The 17,602-nt window shown below is 57.0% G+C and overlaps 1 protein-coding gene across 2 annotated transcripts in view; it reads right to left on the bottom strand.

Moving 5' to 3' along the window:
- Positions 1-14,595, bottom strand: part of TMEM200A (transmembrane protein 200A) — a 58,691-nt gene extending 44,096 nt beyond the window's left edge. The window contains exon 1 of one of the 2 annotated variants that reach the window (XM_072833929.1): positions 14,488-14,595. The gene's annotated coding sequence lies outside the window, so the exon portion shown is untranslated. The remainder of the gene's footprint in view (positions 1-14,487) is intronic. The other variant, XM_072833925.1, reaches the window with a different exon arrangement.
- Between the last annotated feature and the right edge of the window lie 3,007 nt (positions 14,596-17,602).

The following is a 17,602-nucleotide window of genomic DNA, read 5'->3' as shown; positions in this document are numbered from 1 at the left end:
CTTTCTTTCTTTCTTTCTTTTTTTTTCATGCTTTTCTTTCTTGAATCAAGGAAATGGCAAAGGAAAACTCCACCTCTCACAAGAATCAATGTCTCCTTTTTTATTAATTAAAAACTAATTTAAAAACGTAGGTACCGGGGGCGCTTGGCTGGCTCACCCAGTGGAGCATGCGACTCTCGATCTCCTGGCATAGAGATGACTCAAAAAATAAAACCTTAAGAAAAAATAAATGCATAAATGAAACATAGGTAACGGAACATCGTGCAGCCTTTAGAAAAATATGTTTACCAAAACTTCAGTAACACGATTACTAATAAACTAAAAGAAGTATGTTCTGAAAGGCTCACTGGCAAAAACAACTAATAATGTTCAGAAAATACTTAAGCAATTCCTGTGGGGTTTTTTTTTTTTTTCAGATTATTTGAATAAATTATTCCTACATACTACCTTGGGTCCATTGGCCCTGCAAGTTTTAACATTTATCATAATTTCTCAGAAAAGTTTAGAAAGGAAAGAATAATCATTTGTGCTCATAATACAGATGGCATTCGCGGCTTCTTGACCCTCCTCCTTATCTGGGTGCCAACCGCGTGGGGGGCGGCACGGGGACCCCAAGGCCTCCGGGGTCTGGAGCACGCACGGTGGCCCTGCACTGCCGCTGCCAATTTCACTGGGGGCCTCGTGGATGTTTCCAGACCTCCAAATGGGCACGGCCAGGAGAAGCCGGGTCTGCTGCCCCAAGCCCCCAGGGACCCCCCCACCCCCCAGGTGTCCCCTGCCCCCCTCAAGCCCCCTGGGACCCCCAGACCCACTGGCCTGTCCCTGGACCGCTGCCCCAGGCCCCCTGGGACCCCCAGACCCCCCAGACCACTGCCCTGCTTGGGCTTAGGTGGACCCCGTAAGTTCGGGGAGACCCCTGAGCTCCCGGGGACACCAGGCAGCCCTGACGGGGTCCCACAGCAACTCAAGTGGGGGCCACGCCTGTGTGGGGTCCCCAGGCCCAGCCAACACAGCAGTGGCACCTGCTCACCCACCCGCCGCGCAGCGGGAAGCTCCCCGTGCCTCAGGGGTCTGCCCAGGGGTCATCCGGCTGCACAGTGAGGTGGTGGGGGGAGGCACTGCCTGGGGGCGGGTGCTACCTGGGGGGGTGCTACCTGGGGGGCCTGCTTGGGGGGGAGTGAGGCCTTGGGTGGGACGCTGCAGCCTCCTCCACACGCTGGCCCCCGTGGCTGGAGCTGGAGCGAGCCCTGCAACTGCCCTTGCTCATCCCCTGGATCCTGTGCCCCGTCCTGACAGCCATCGGCCAGTTGTTACCAGCCAGGCCTCCGGGTGGGCAGAGGGGGGACCTCGCCAACGGCTGGCGCGAGCAGGGCACCTGAACCTGCTGCACGAGGCCCGAGACTCTCCCCAGACAGGCTCGCCCGCCCCCCCCCAGGACTTCACGGCCACGCAGACCTAAGAGCATGTGTGCAAAGTAAGGTCATCTGAGTGGGAGCGACCGGAGGGAAAGAACCACACCGGGCGAGGCCACCCAGCGTCCCACGATCCATGGGATCCTTTATCTACAGGACCTCTGCGGGTGGGCGACCCCTCCAAGGAGGTCCTGCCCCGGCCGCAGCTGAGCAGCGTGGGCTTGGGCAGGGGGACGTCGCCTGACCCGGGCCACACGGTGCTTAGGTGGCTGAGGTGAACGTCTCCATGGCTTCTCCAATAACCCCTGGCAACGGGACTCTTTTTCTAAACACAATGTCCCTTAAATCACAGAGAGCTCCGATAATCAAAAGTGGACCGTGTATTTTAAAAACCCGTCGGAAGGAGAGCCGCTTGGCCAGGCGCCGGCATTGGCCTCCGGAGTGGAGGGCAGGCTCAGGCCCCGCGGCCCCGGGGAGCAGGCCGGCGGCGAGGCAGCTCCCACTGCTGACCGTGGGTCCGCGGTTCCCCAAATCCTATCAGACGAACTACAGAAAACTCAGAAACCGAAACCGCATCCACGTCTCTGGTCCCTGGACGTGGACTCCAGGGGGCCGCTCGGAGCCCCTCCACCAGCTGCCTCCCAGCGCTCCCCCGCCCCGGGAGCGGGGACGTCCCCCCCCCCCGGGTGTCACCCGTGGGCCACTGCGGCCGGGAGCTCACGGAGCCCCAGCGTCGGGCCAGGGAGCGCGGTCCCTCATGGATCCAAGGTCAGGCCGACCCCCCAGCACCCCACCTCCTCTCCTCAAGGGCCAGCCTCAGAGGGAGTTCCCCGAAAGGCACATTTTTTTTCAATTATTTTTTTCTTTTGTTGAGGACAAGCGAGAAGATGGGTGAGCAGACACAGCACGCCGCGCCCGGCGCTGCTCCCCGGACACACTGCTGACGGCCCCACGGCCGGACGGAGACACTGGCCGCCCCACGGAGCATGCAGGCGGGAGGAGGAAGGAGCTCCTGGGCTGCCGGCCGGGCCTCCCATCAGGTCCCCGCTGGGATCTCAGGGGGCTTCCCGAGCACGCTCCTCTCCGGCAGCCTGCTTTCCGCGCGTGGGCCCTGCTCACGGCAACGCAGGGGCTACTGGGGCCCGTCTCCTCACCGCCGCAGGCGTCCCCCACACACTGGTCCCTGTGGCCGGAGCTGGAGCACCCTGCAATTGCCCTGGCTCGTCCCCTGGATCCTGTCCTGTCCTGACAACTGTCGGCCTCCAGGCTCCTGCTAGACGTCGTCGGGCAAGGGCAGCAACCCAGGCGCTTGGGAAACAGGTGAGCATGTAGGAGCAGAGGAGCCAACGAGCAACACTCCCGGAGGCCAGGCGGCAGCGGCGCTGAGGGTCTCGGGCCTCGAGCCGCTGTGTCTCTGAAAGGCAGGGGCAGTGGTGCAACGAGCAGTCGAGGCAGAGCCTAGGTTGCTGGGCCCCAAGGCAAGGGAGCCAAGAGACAGCCTCCCATTTGCACACTCCAGCTCGTGCCGCCCCCACCGCCACCCACAGGCCGCTGGGGAGAGGTTCTGTTCACGGGGTGGCAGGCGGGGCTGGGGCCCGGGGCCCTGCCACCCCGTGGGTCTCCTGCCAAGCAGCGGTGAGCTGCTGACCCCGGGGCCGGAGGACACGAACTCCCCGGGGCAGGAACGGTGGAAACGGGGTTAGGATGCGGCGGCCTTGCGACCTGGAGGGGGATGCGGCCACCTTTTCACTTGTGTCCTCTTTTGTAAATTGTCTTTTAAAAATCACTTAACCAGGGGCACGCAGGGAGCTCAATGGTCGAGCGTTGGCCCTCGGCTCAGGGCGTGACCCCGGAGTCCCAGGATCAAGTCCCGCATTGGCCTCCCTGCAGGGAGCCTGCTTCTCCCTCTGCCTGTGTCTTTGCCCCTCTCTGTGTCTCATGAATAAATAAATAAAATCTTTAAAAAATATATCGTTTAATCAAATTCTGAATTTAAGGCTTCTGTGAGCTAGTCCACATTTTCACTCACGACCACCCCTTTCCCCAAGCGTGGGCTCAGGGAGGCCGTGCATCATCTCTCAAGGCTGTGAATCCTCTCCTGCCCCCTAGACTCCAAGTCCCTCCGGAGGAGCTGCGGGGCTCCCAGCACCGACCACAGAGGCCGGCTCTCGGCATGCTCTTCACAAACACCCGAAGACGCGGTGCGGAGATATTGAACGCGATCTCCCCAAAGACACCGAGCTAAACATTCACAAGCAAACATCACTAATTACGTGCTACTATTGTCTTCTCTTCAACTATGCAGGTGTTGGACAGAGTTAGTCCTGCATAGAGAGCAGTGCAAGGACTAGAAGACTTAGAGAATAAATAAGGGATTTCCACATGTGTCATAAGGTGTGATAAGACCACCGTGTGCATTTCCAGAAATTTCTACCTCTACAGCACAGGGGCAGGGGAGTGGGGTTGGGGAGGAGAAGAAGTATGTAAGGAAGATGATTATATCTGCATATTACATTTTTGTTTTCAAGATTTCATTTTTCGGGATCCCTGGGTGGCGCAGCGGTTTAGCGCCTGCCTTTGGCCCAGGGCGCGATCCTGGAGACCCAGGATCGAATCCCACGTCGGGCTCCCGGTGCATGGAGCCTGCTTCTCCCTCTGCCTGTGTCTCTGCCTCTCTCTCTCTCTCTCTCTCTCTCTCTCTCTGTGACTATCATAAATAAATAAAAAAATTAAAAAAAAAAAAAAGATTTCATTTTTCAACACTTTGAAAATATTTTTAATTTTTAAATATTTTAATATTTTAAAAATATTCTTTAAATATTATTTTTAAATAATCATTAATTTAATTTTAAATTATTTTTAAATAATCATTAATTTATTCTTAATTATTTTTAAATAATCATTAATTTATTTTTAATTAATTTTAATCATTGATTTTATTTTTAATTAATTTTAAATAATCATTGATTTTATTTTTAATTATTTTAAATAATTATTTATTTTATTTTTAATTATTTTAAGTATTATTAATTTTCAGAGGCACCTAGGTGGCTCAGTCAATTAAGCGTCTGACACTTGATTTCAACTCAGGTCATGATTTCAGGGTCATGGGATTGGGCCCCCAGTCGGCTTGAGGTTCACTCCCTCCCCCCAAATAAATAAATAAATCCTTTAAAATATATGATTAATATTCACGATAATATTAACACTTTATCTAAATATTTTCAGAAAAAAATGATGCCCTGTTTTCCTAAAAATTCCGTGTTCTATACCTTACAGTGATTTTTCTCCTCCCTGACATCACAGAAGATCAAATATACTCGATTCAGCAAACACTGACTGAATGCAGACAACATGCAAGGCCCACAGTTAAAATAAATAAGCTTCACACAACAACAAAAAAGTGAGGTGGACTGACTGAGCTGTTCATATTCTACCAAGAGAACTATATTGATCTTAGTATTGAATATTTTATTTATGTCATTTATTTTATTTATATTAAGTATTTTATTGTATTTACATTCAGCGCTCTTTGAAGGTGGATATACTATGTATAGTATGTCTGCAGCCACGTGATGATGTTCAGCACGTCTTGAGTCTCTAACGTGAGGGGCACTTTTGCTCCCAATCCCCTGTTTTTAATAAATGGCCTTACTTACACACCACGCTCTAAACGAAAAACCTTCTAGTAGCCCCCACGTGCACTGAGAATAGAACCTTCCTTCCCGCAGTGTGCAAGGCTGGGCTCTCATGATGGTGCAGGCGTGAGCCCAACCGCGCCAGACACACGGAGTTGGCCCTGACCCTCCGATCTGCAAAAGCCCAGGCACCTGTCGCAGCAGAGTCCTTTGCCTTCCGTGAGTGAACCCACGGTGGGTGTCTCCCCATCTGGAAGGCGCCCTCGCCACAACCTGGGCTGTGACCCTGCCCTATCCTCAGCTCTTTACTAATGAACATCCTAGAGACCTTGAACTGACTACCCTAACTACTGTCCTTGGCCTTCACCACTATCACGTACATGACGTGCTTCACATTCAACCAAACGGGTCATGAGTACGACCTTGCGGCGACTCCTGAGCGAAGCTCCCTAAATCATGATTTGGCAAATAAATGAGTGAGAATGATTATGTTCAAGGTTGACTGAGATCCATACACGAAAACGGCGTCCTAACGCTCTAATGTTCTCCCTCAACTGTTAGAAGAAAACCAAAACCGTTTATTTGAGTTGCATGTTAGTTTTGTAGAAAAATAGCAGTTGTGAAAAGATGGAAAATGGTATGCAAAACCCACATCAAACGGGCTGCTATGGTAGCTTTAATCGTTTCCTTGTAGTCTCAAGCGGTGTTTTCGGACAAGAAAAAACCCTACAGAGGTTTACCTAAGATGCAAGTTCCTCCTCCCTAGGGAAAGTCAAGGGTCCTCACTCTGAAAGCCAGCGACTATGATGCGGCTGGCTTTTTTTCTGGAAAGGGGAGCAAAATCTGAAGGTTCAAAATTCAGGTTCTTTGGCTTATTTGGGGGGAATGGGTCAGTTAAGAGAGCCAACGTGCTTGAGGGGGAAAACCTCAAGCATTTTCATATTCTATCTGGGACCTCACAGCCTGCCTGTCAGCTCACCGCGGCCCAGTAGCCCCGGCGGGGACGCAGCCGCCCGTCAAGCAGGCACAGGACCGCCATGGCAGAGGGGTCACGAGCACAAGGTCACAGCATCCCACGCGCCACTGACGCCCAGCGGGACAGGTTCACTCTACAGAGTGCGGCTCTGGCCCCACAGGTTCTCCGCAGCATGAAGACGCTCCCACGGGACGTGCATCTTATGGATTTTAAAGAATTACTCACAAGCTAACCTGCTCTCTGTCTTGTGTCACCATCTGCATCATCAGGAACATGTGCAAATAAATTTTTAAAATTTGAATGGTTTATCAGAGCATTTTAATGGTCTGCATTCTGAAAGGTGTTTTTTTTTAATAACAAAGAAACAAAGTAAAAAGTTAAAAGCTGTTACTCATTTTGAAACAGTAGCTTTTCTTAATTTAAAAATAAATACATAAAACCCCAGTGCAGGCATGATGAGGGGTATTTCCATGCACTGTCAGTACACAGTCACCTATCCTGAAAATGAGTTTTGCACGAAGTATCTTGACACATCCACACCCCCCGACCCAGGAATCAGCCTCTTCCACGGATCCTGCTTAGAGAAGTAATCTGAAATCGGAACAAAGATTCCATCAAAACGCCACTTATAATGCCAGATATTTGGAAACCTTCTAAAGGTCCAATTTTAACAGAAGATGGTGCATCCACACCATCAACTCTCATACAGACATTAACAGAGCTTGCCTGGGAGTCGGGAAATCTTTAGGACACAAGGTTAAACAGACAGCGCAGGGTGTAACATGTTACTGACTATGGAAAAAATGCATTAAAAATGAGTGAAGAAAATCTCAAAATGTGACGGGTGCTTTCGGGTCATGGGATTGCAGGCAAATTGTCTCCCCGATTTGTTATACTTCACGTGTTTTCCAAAGTTCTGACGGGGAGCATGTAGCGTGTTTATGGCTGGAGGTGGTGACGTGTCCTCTGCAGGCGGTGGCCACCGCACGCCGGGTCCACGCTTGCGGCCGATGGCGGGGCCCATCGGGTAAGTGGTGAGTCGCGTGGGTGCAGATCCGGGCCTCAGCCCTGCCCACGGCGGCACAGACAGAGGCCGAGATTCCTTGGATTCACCTTGCGTTTTGGCCCGAAGATGTTAATGCGCAAAAAGGAAAATCCCCCTCAGCAGCGGCCAACCCGTCAGCCCCTCTGGGACGAGCCCGCCGTTTGCAAGGCGGCTCCTCCTCAGCATGGCTCGTCCGGGCCAGGCGGGCGTTACCTTACCCGCACCCCTGCTCAGCGCTGGGGCGGCGGGCTGCGGGCACCGGCCAATGTCTGGCTCCCCCACATCGTGAACTTCTTGAGGTCCCTGTCACCCCAACATCCGCAGAGTTTAGCCCAGTGCCTAGCAGACGGTGGCATCTAACAAATGCTGTGAAATAGATTCGTGCCGCGACACCTCAGTGACACCCAAGAGCAATATGCACAAGCGGGCACCTCCTGCAACGGAACCGGGAGGAGCCCCAGATGGAACCTCCAGCTCGCGAGCAGCGGAGCCACCCGAACCCCAAACTGGCCTGGCGCTCGCCCCCCGCCCCAGCATTCTCCCGCACGAGGCCACTCTGTGCCCACGGTGGCTCAGGACAGAAGCAGAGCTTCGGGAGTCACACCCGCCCACAGCAGATTTCCCCCAAATGTGCTTCTGTGCCAGCTGCAGCCTTGTCTCCATCAGACACGCTGATGAGGACAAAGTCACGGGATTGCTCCTGCTCCTGTGACCTTCCCCCAAGTCGCGGAACACGAGCCCCGACTTCGAGATCCTGTGCTAAGTGCCTTCTCACACCCCTTGGCGACACCCCATGACTCCGGACGGCCAACCTCCTCCGCTGCTCCCCGCGGGTGCTTCCCGGGCCTCTGGCCGCAGGGCAGGCAAGAAGTTCGTAATCCTACATGCTCCCCTGTCGTCTCTCTGCTCGTGCAGGGCCTTCAGAACCCTCTTCCTCCTGAGCGCCTTCCTGGCTTGGCCGCTCAGGTTTTGGGCGGGCCTGCTCTTGCTCGTCTCCGTCCGCTCCACCGCTACCGTTCAGCGTGGACTTCAGGACAGTCACCGACGCTGGGATCTGCGCTGCTCTCTGAAAAATCCTTTGAACCCTAAACATGTATTATACTTTTTTTTTTCCCCTAAAGATTTTATTCATTTATTCATGAGAGGCCGAGAGAGAGAGAAGCCGAGACACAAGCAGAGGGAGAAGCAGGCTCCATGCAGGGAGCCCGACGTGGGACTTGATCCCGGGTCCCCAGGATCACACCCTGGGCTGCAGGCGGCACTAACCACTTAGCCACCCGCGCTGCCCAACACATATTATTCTACTGGGTTGCTTTAATAGTTCCCTGCGTGGTTATTTCCCCTCCCCCAAGGTGACGGCTCTGAGTTCTCACAAATAGGCCTAAAATATATACTTTTATCTACCTTCACATCCGCTTTCCACTTACTGTACACACACACACACACAGTCCAATGCACATGACGACACGTATGGTCACGTGTCTGAGCAGATGACTGTGATTGCGTCGGCTGGGAGTGACACGATGTGGCTCATATTCCACGGGTCAGCAGGTTCATCCATTAAGCAGCATCGTCAAGTGCCGGCCCCTTATGGCCACAGCGTGACCCACGTTCCTCCTCCATTCAGCCTGTGCGAGCGCCTCCCTCCTGCCCGCCCACCCTCCTTCCCTCCCCCTCCCTCCATACCTGTTCATCATATTTCAGGGCAGAGTGTCTGTCCGCACAAAGGTAAACTCAGGCCACGGCAGCCAGCAGAGGTCCCTCCTCTGCAACAGGAATCAGGGCCTAAAATGAAGCCCCCCAAACACCTGACTTGCTGACGTCTGTGTCCTGCATAGGGACAGATCCCCGCGGAGGGGAAACCCCGCTGGGTGGTTGCATCCCCGGCTCCGGATCCATCGTGCTGCACGAGTCCTTCCCACCCTGGCGACACACGCGAGCTCCCAGGCTCCCTGCACAGCCACACGCCCCGCTGACTCCCCACGGCCTTGGCCCCATGGACAGCTCCCCGAAGGCCCAGAACCAGGTCTGGATGCAGGCACAACGGGGCTCCGTGACGGCGCCTTGTCTCCAGTCTGGCTCCAGGGTCATCTGGCCCTTCTGAGCCTCGAGTTCCCGGCTGAAAACAGGGAGAAAAGCCGTAATATTCCCCGTAATGAGGACTTGGTGCAGATCTCGTCCCCGAGGCACAGAGCGGCCGCTCTTCACTGTGTCCTGACAACGCCTGACAGCCAGCAGGACCCGGTCTCCCCGGAGGAGCGGCCTCCCAGGGAGGAGGGGGGCTGAGGCAAGGCGGTGGGCCCTGTTCTGAGCTGCCCCCGGTCCCTCACCCACACCCCTCGGACAGCTTCCTTGCTCCCCGCAGACCCCACCCCAGGGACCCGCGGCCGCCAGCCCCGCCACTGAGCACCCAAGCCCCCCAGTCCATCCCCCCGGAGCTCCCGTTGCTTTGGGTGTCGAGTAGAAAGCGGCCCCTCTGCACACCTCTCCCACCGGTGGCGGCCCACAGACCTGGAGCCGCGTGCCCCTAACCCCCAGGGTCCTCGCCCCACACGGCCTCCACGAGGACCAGCGGACGAGGGAGGTCCTGGCGAGGGTCGGCTCCCGTGATAACCTGTCAGCCCCAGGTGATAACGCCGCGTGGGCCTCCCCTGGCTGCCTCCCACAGACCCAGGGAAGCGCCCGCCCGTTGGCGTTGTGTGCGCCTCTTCTCTCTCCCACTCAAGCCCTGGCTACAGCTGTAGTGCCCGAAGTAGGGGGTCTCCAGCCTCATGATCCCTAGACGCCCCGGGCTTCTGAGGGTGAGCTCACTAGGCTGCAGATAAAGCAGGGCGATACTTAGTGGAAGTGTGTGGATATAGATAAATGGAGATAGGCCGCAAGCACGAGTCTTTCAGTGAAGTCTAGGCATGAAGGGTGTTCCTTCATCACCGGGCTTTGCCTTGGTTGGGAAGAGGGTCGCACTTTTGGAATCTGCACGGTCACGGGCGCCTGAGCTGCCTTCATGTGCAGACTCCACATCACTGTTCAGGGGGGGTCTGTCCCGAAACAGGAAGGGACAATTCTTCTCCACAACAGACATGTCGTTTTTGGTCATCGGCATCATCAGCTTCGGAGAACCACACCTCTCTGTGATCTCGACAAAGAGCGTCCATCGTGGTGTCCCCACCAGCCTCTAGGTCCTCACCCCACCACCAGCACCATGCACACAGCGGGAGGCCCCCCAGCTAGACGGCCCCCATCATACTCTCTGACGGACGCGGGTGGATTCAACGGCCACCAAGGCAGGGCCAATCAGAGCCCTTCCAAGAAATTTCTAGAAGAGAAATTCTAGAAAGAAGACAAGACCTCTTTTCTATGGAAAAGACAAGACCTCTTTTCTATGGCTCAAAAGCCCAAGAATTCAGGCTGCAAACTGCTTGAAAGTCAGCTTTCTCAGCACATGGGATGAAGCTGACCCAGACAGAAAAGAGCTAGAAACGAGGAGAGAGAGAGAGAAAGAACCCCGACAAAGCCTCGTGAGTCTCTGGGTTCTCGCCATGACTCAAGCGAGGTCTACCGTTGGACCTTCCAGTCACATGAGCCAATAAGTCCTTTTTTGCTTAACATAGTTAAGTAGAGGTTCCTCATACAGACAATCAGGTGAGTCCTGACCAATTCGCTTGGCCAGGAACACGGGGTGGGGTGGGGCGGGAGGGAACTCGTCCACCCTTGGTGCTTCGGGCAGAGAGGAGGGTAGAGCGGGAGGGGATGTAGACATCCTCATCCTCACACCTTGCTCACATTCCCACAACTCCTGTGTAATTTCACCCCAGCACAACTTGCTGCTACAACAGATCCCATTAGCAGTAGCACAGCCCCCAAACCCCACCTTTATAGGAGAATTTCCTTTCCCAGCTGCACTCAAAGCCCTTGTGAGCATCAAAGCTCGCAATGACGCAGTCATAGTCAAACCTCTAGAATTCCTGCTGGGGAAGGGGAGGGGGTGAGGCGGGGAGGGAGCACACAGAAATAATCAGACTAAACATCAATGATACGAATCACGACATTCCGGGAGGTCTCCATCTCCTCACTGGAGACTTACCTTCCAGAACACAACCTAAATGTTTTATGCAGAAATGTGAACCTGCACCAAAATCGGACACCAGCCTTATCTCTAGGACCCATGAACACAGGGTTTCCTTTTTTTATTTTTTTTTAAATTTATTTATGATAGTCACACACACAGAGAGAGAGAGGCAGAGACATAGGCAGAGGGAGAAGCAGGCTCCATGCACCAGGAGCCCGATGTGGGATTCGATCCCAGGTCTCCAGGATCGCGCCCTGGGCCAAAGGCAGGCACTAAACCGCTGCACCACCCAGAGATCCCAACACAGGGTTTCCTAAGTACGTTCTAGCTTCTCCTATTCTCTACAATTCTGCAGAAAGGCAACGGGGCGTAGAGCAGAACAGTGTTCCTTGGCCTTAATGGGCTCCTGGTGCGAGCGTGCCAGCTTCATCGCCGTTCTGCCCTAATTAACTCTTAGCGATGTTGTGAAAAATCAATCGCCGTCATTTGTTAAAATTCACCAAAAACCATTCAGGACTAAGCAAGAGTTGTATTTTATTCATGAGCTCAGATAATCAATGATGGGCCAGGCCTCCTTTGCCTCGCGTCAGCACCATTACCCTTTCCCCAGGTCCGGCATGGCCTCCAGCCTGTCTTCCCCTGACCCCAACTCTACTAACCGCACCATTCCCAAACCACGTTCTGACTCCTCCCTCTCGATTCCACCAGAACGCATCATGAAGCACTTTGAAAAGAGAGACCATGGACCAAAGCTCTCGACCTGTCCATGAGGGGATGAGGGGGCACAGAGGCCACTCAGTCAGCGGCTTGGTCAGATGACAACGTGGGTTTTCCAAGCCTCCCTCCAAAGTCCTTTGCAACCCACCAGGCCCCTAATGCTCAAAGAGCATCCCAGGTATGGAAGGATCTGTGCACACTTTCCAGCACCACCCCCAGCCTCTAGGTTCCTATAGGAGCAGCGACCTCGCAGTCCCCCCGCTAGCAGGGCACCCCACATGTGCTCACTGTGTTCTCCGAGAGCCGGAGCACATCTATATCAGCAGACAAAACCTCTTAAGCTCTGAAACGGATGTACTTAGGAAAATTGCAGGTCATATATCCCTTCATAACACAAAGGGTCCATCTCACTGCAGATTCATTTTCTTGGTCTCCACACAAGCTTCTTTTTTTGTTCTGTTTTTTTTTTTGTTGTTGTTGTTTTTGTTTTTTTTCCAAATGCTCTTTGCTTAAGGAAGAGGTCCCATGCGGTCTCCTACTTAGGGAGAGAGATAATAAAGAAATTTAAGACCGCTTTCCCTTTTTAGGCTATATATTCTGTTTAATAAGTGCATTATTATGAGGACTTATTAATTCATCCTCTACTAATTCTGCTTAAGAAATGTAAAAGGTGACATCTGCTTTTATCCTCCTTCTCCTCTATTTTCCTGAGCTGAGTATGCATTTCTTTGCCTTTAGGCTGAGAATCTTCAGGGGAATGAACAGTTAAACAATCAGCACAGATTCGCTCCCCGTACGTGTCGGTAGTTATCTTCCTCTGCGGAGTGAGCCGTTGTCAAAATTCTGAAAGCACACACATCCGACTATAGCAATGTAGCTCTTGGAGCTTTCTTTTTTTTTTTTTTTTTTTTTTTGCTCTTGGAGCTTTCAAAAGCTTCCCTAAAAATTCTTGTAAGTTAAAATAAGTGCAGCCATCCTTCCTCACAACGGTCCTTCCTGAAGAATCCCTTCCGATTACGGGTGCTGCCTTTGGGAGACCACATGGCACTTACCTGGACCCAACTCAGATGCAACAGAGAAATCCTCTCCGCACCGACGGCCTGGAAGCCACACACAAAGACTTCCCACGCGACAATTCCCTCTTTCACTGAAGGCTTTCCCAGCCTAGCATACAAAGCTAATTGTCACAGGGGTTACACATTATAGCTAAATCATCCCGTAATTACGAGCTCTCTAGTGGGACTTGGTGAGAGAGGATCAGTCCTAACACATATATTTTTAAGAGTAAAAAAAAAAAAAAAAATTCCGCAACGTTAAATCGCTAAAACATTTAACCATTGTTTCCGCTTAATGAAAACATTATTCTCTGTTCAGGACTCCTATTCTTCACCTAGGCCTTTTGGAAAGGCTGACACCGCATGCAGATACGCTTCTGTACCAATGAACAGCAGTGGGAAAACCAAAGTTTCAAAATGCAGCCCCTTTTTCACCAAATGGTAATATGTTCTAGCATCAGCAGCCCCAACACGAACGGAAGGTCATTTGATAACAAGTGTTTCTACGATGCAAGGCCTGCCCAACCAGCTACGCCAACAGCTGTTACAGGGGCTGCTAGTGTTCTCGCCCGAAGCCCTCCGGCCGCGCGTGGGAACTTGGCTGGACCGCAAAGCCTCGAGGGCGGCCGCGCTCACGGCCAAGGGCAGCTGTCCACTCCACTCCTGCAAGGTCCTCGGTCGTCCACAGCGGCCCCCGAGCCTCTCCAGAGGAAACCACGAGGTCAAGGGGCGCTTTAACGCAACGGGGCTGAAGCGGCCGACGAGGGGCCCTGGGGTGCACACGGCGGACGAACTGCAGGCGGGACGCGCCACCGCCTCCCGGGCCGAGGCCGAGGGGCCCGTGACCACGCGCATCTCACGCGCGCACCCGGCTCGTCCCCAGGCCCGGCCGTAGGACGACACAGGGGGGCGCAGAGCTGAGCCCGCCCGCGTAGGTGCCAGCGGCGCGGCTCCGGGCAGCGGGCTCCAGGGGCCGCGCTCCGGGCACAGCGCTCTGGGCACCGCGCTCCGGGGGCCGCGCTCCAGGGGCCACGCTCCGGGCACCGCGCTCTGGGGGTCGCGTCCTGGGGGCCGCGCTCAGGGCTCCGCGCTCAGGGCACCGCGCTCCGGGCTCCGCGCTCTGGGGGCCGCGCTCAGGGCACCGCGCTCCGGGCACCGCGCTCCGAGCACCGCGCTCCGGGGGCCGCGCTCCGGGCACCGCGCTCCGAGCACCGCGCTCTGGGGGCCGCGCTCCGGGCACCGCGCTCCGGGCTCCGCGCTCAGGGCTCCGCGCTCCGGGGACCGCACTGCCCGCAGCCGCCGGGCTCCGCCGGGGACGAGGCCGCGGACGCCCTCGCGGAGCGCGCCGACCCGGGGCCGAGACAAAGGAGGGTGTAGTCGGGGCCGCGGCGGGCTCCGGGCTCCCCCACCCCCCGTGGGCCGGGGTCCCACGCCAGCGGCGGACCCGCTTTGCGCCCCAAACTTCGGGCGACCGCGCTCACCCCAGCTCCGGCGGCCGCGGCGGGGGCGCGGGAAGGAGCGGCCCCCCTACCCGCCCGCCCGCCTCCCCCCAGCCCTGCCCTGCCCTGCCCTCACCTGTGCGGGGCGCGCGGCCGCGGGGCTCCGGCGGGCTCCCTCCCGGGACGGTCAGCGCGGGAGCAGTCGGGGCGTCGGGCGCCTCGGGAGGCGGGCGGGGGCGGGGCGGGGCGGGGGGGGGCGTCCGCGGGAATCTCGGAGCCGCCGGCTCCCTCCCGCCCCGGCGCGGCCACCGCGGCCGGATGAGTCAGGCGAGGGGGCGGGCGGCGGGGGCGGCGGGGACGGGGGGGAGGGGAAGGGGGCCGGGGGGCGGGGTCCAGGGGGGAGGGCGTCCGGGTCCGGGGTCCGGGGTCCGGAGGGGGAGGGGGTCCCGGGTCCGGGATCGGGGCGGGGGCGGGGGTCCGGATCCGGGGTCCGGGTCCGGGGTCCGCGGGGGTCCGGGGTCCGGGCTCGGGGTCCGGGGGCGGTGACCCGGGCGCCCTACCTGGGCGGGGTGGGGGGGTGGGGGTGCGCCACGGAGCGCTGGGAGCGCGGGCGCCTGTGCCCTGGAGGTCAGCGGCCGCGGGGTCGTCGCCGCCCGCGAGGAAGACAAAAGGGCCCCGGGGGCTGCGGGGAAAAGTTTTCAGCGCGGCTCCAGCCGGACCCGGGGAAGCACCCGCCCGAGCGCCGGCGAGGCGGGGGCGGGGGCGGGGGGCGGGGGGCGGGCTTCCAGGGGCGTCACCGCGCGCTGGGGACCCGGGTCCGGCCGGTGTCGCCGCCGCGCGGCCCCCGCCGCCGCACCCCTGCCCCCCCCGCCCCGGGGCGCCCCTTCCCCGCCCCCTCCCCGCCCCTCCCGGGCCCCGCAGCCTCCCCCCGTCCCCCGTTCCACTCGCGGCTCCGGGACGGCCGCGTGCAGAGCCTGGCGGTGGGGACGGAGGAGCCGCGCGGAAGCGCCTCTCGGGGCCGGAGGCCGCGCGACACGGACACACCCACCCGAGGGGCGCGCCGCCGCCTGCCCCGGGCCGGGGTCCCGAGCCGAGGAGCTGCAGGGCGCCCCCGCGATCCCCGCCTCCCGGGAGCCGGCGCCGGGCCCACGCCCCTCGGACCCGCCTCGGCCGCCGCGTAGGGGAGGGGAGGGAAGGGGAGGGGAGGGGGCGAGGGGGAGGGAGAAGGGGCGGGGAGCGGAGGGGAGAGGCGGGGAGGGGAAGGGATGGGACGAGGAGGGAGGGTACGGGGGAGCGGGCGAGAGGGGGAGAGGGCGGGGAGCGGAGGGGAGGGGCGAAGAGGGGAGGGGCGAAGAGGGGAGGGGAGATGTGGAGAGGGGAGGCGATGGGACGAGGAGTGGAGGGTACAGGAAAGGGAGGGGGCGGGAGGGGAGGGAGAAGGGGCGTGGAGGGGAGGGGCAGGGAGAGAAGGGGGAAGGGGGCGGAGACGGGAGGGGAGGGGCGGGGGCGGGGAAGAAGGGGAGGGGGCGGGAGGGGAGGGGCGGGGAAGGAGGGGAGGGAGAGGGAGGGTACAGGGAGGGGAGGGGGCAGGAGGAGGGGAGAAGGGGCGGGGAGCGGAGGGGAGGAGCGAAGAAGGGAGGAGATGGGACGAGGAGTGGAGGGTACAGGAAAGGGAGGGGGAGGGGGCGTGGAGGGGAGGGGAGGGGTGGGGAGAGAAGGGTACCGACGGGGGCGGAGACGGAAGGGGAGGGGCGGGGAAGGAGGAGGGGGGCGGGGAAGGGGGGCGGGGAAGGGGGAGGGGCGGGGAAGGGAAGGAGGGGCAGGGAGGGGGGGCGGGGCGGGGAAGGAGGGGCGGGGGCCCCCTGGCGGGCTGCGCGGGCGCTGCGGAGGCCGAGCAGAGCCCGGTCTACACCGCGGGAGCCGGCAGTGGGGGTCCACCCGGAAGGAGCCCCGAGAGAGGGCGTGGGGGCGGGGGCGGGGGGTCGCGGGGAACCCGGGCGGCAGCCACGTGCGGTCGCGCGGCAGAGGCGGGCTGTGGCCTGACCACGTGGGGCCACCGCAATGATAAATAAAGTCTCGTCTACACCCGCGGATTCCCAGTCCGGCCGCGAGGCCGACGCGTGGCGACTGCATCAGGCCCGCGAAGAGGGGGCTACACCCGCGGGCCTCCCGAGTGTACCTGGGGTGATGGGCGCTCGGGTGACAGGTGCTCGTGTTCTGGGGACAGGAAGGCGGGGGCGGGGGGGGGGATGCCGTGCAAGGCCGCACATTGTGGAATTCGGACACGACCCGGCAATGAGGACACACCGTGGAAATGGGTTTCCTGGGGCTCAGTCCTCCTGCCTTAACTAGGAGAATTTGGAGATTCGACATTTTTAGTAAAAAAAAAAAAAAAAATCTCACCATCAAAATGTTAAAAAAAATACTAAACTAAAAAAAGGCGGGGAGGTAGGTGAAGAAATAAGTCACACTAATACACCTTCTGTGGTCCTATTTTTACCTCCCCTGTATCTAGTACTGGTTAGGCCACGCCACTTGCCTAGTTCTCTTGGTTTCCGGACACTCCACTGAGGACTGTGATTCCACTGGGACTTTCCTCTAGTTGTAGCTCTCTATATTTATAAAACAACATTTTTCTATAAAACTCCGGAGAGGAGCCATTGTCTGGTCATGTTCACTAGGTTTCCAGAGAATAACAGGTTCCCACTGTCCATAGAAATCATCAGATATGACATTGCCTCTAATACAAGTGGGGAGACATTTAAAACCGCCATCTCACCACCCTACAGGTCAGATGAGTGAGCCTTTCTCAAAGAGGATGTGACAAGGGCCATGAAAGAACAAATAATCCCATTCTATGTTGATGGTCCCTCATTTCTAAAGTTAGATTTCAGTGATTCCAGCAACAAGGAGCAGCAGCAGAAAGGGACCACGTGAGACCACCCAAAGGGAATTATTTACATTTCCTTTAAAAATACTTACTATTTTTAAAGCTGAACTTAAAAAAAAATAAAAAAAATAAAAATACTTACTATTTGTCTCAGAAAAGACCAAGGTAAGATGTCCTATAAATAGAGGACTGTCTGCAATCCAGTAGACCAAGCAACTCCCAGGATATTCGTCATAAATTCTTTCCTGGCATTGAGTGCTCAAGGCAAGCCCGGGTTAATTATTTAATCTTTGCTAATGGCCAGTGTCTGTCCATCTGAAAAAAGCCCAGTGAGGATAACACCACTGGTAATGGATTTTGA

The sequence above is a fragment of the Canis lupus genome, chromosome 1 (genome assembly GCF_048164855.1).
Source record: "Canis lupus baileyi chromosome 1, mCanLup2.hap1, whole genome shotgun sequence".
Classification (NCBI taxonomy): domain Eukaryota; kingdom Metazoa; phylum Chordata; class Mammalia; order Carnivora; family Canidae; genus Canis; species Canis lupus.
Note: the sequence above shows the minus strand (reverse complement) of the source record. Positions and strands in the feature narration are given on the sequence as shown.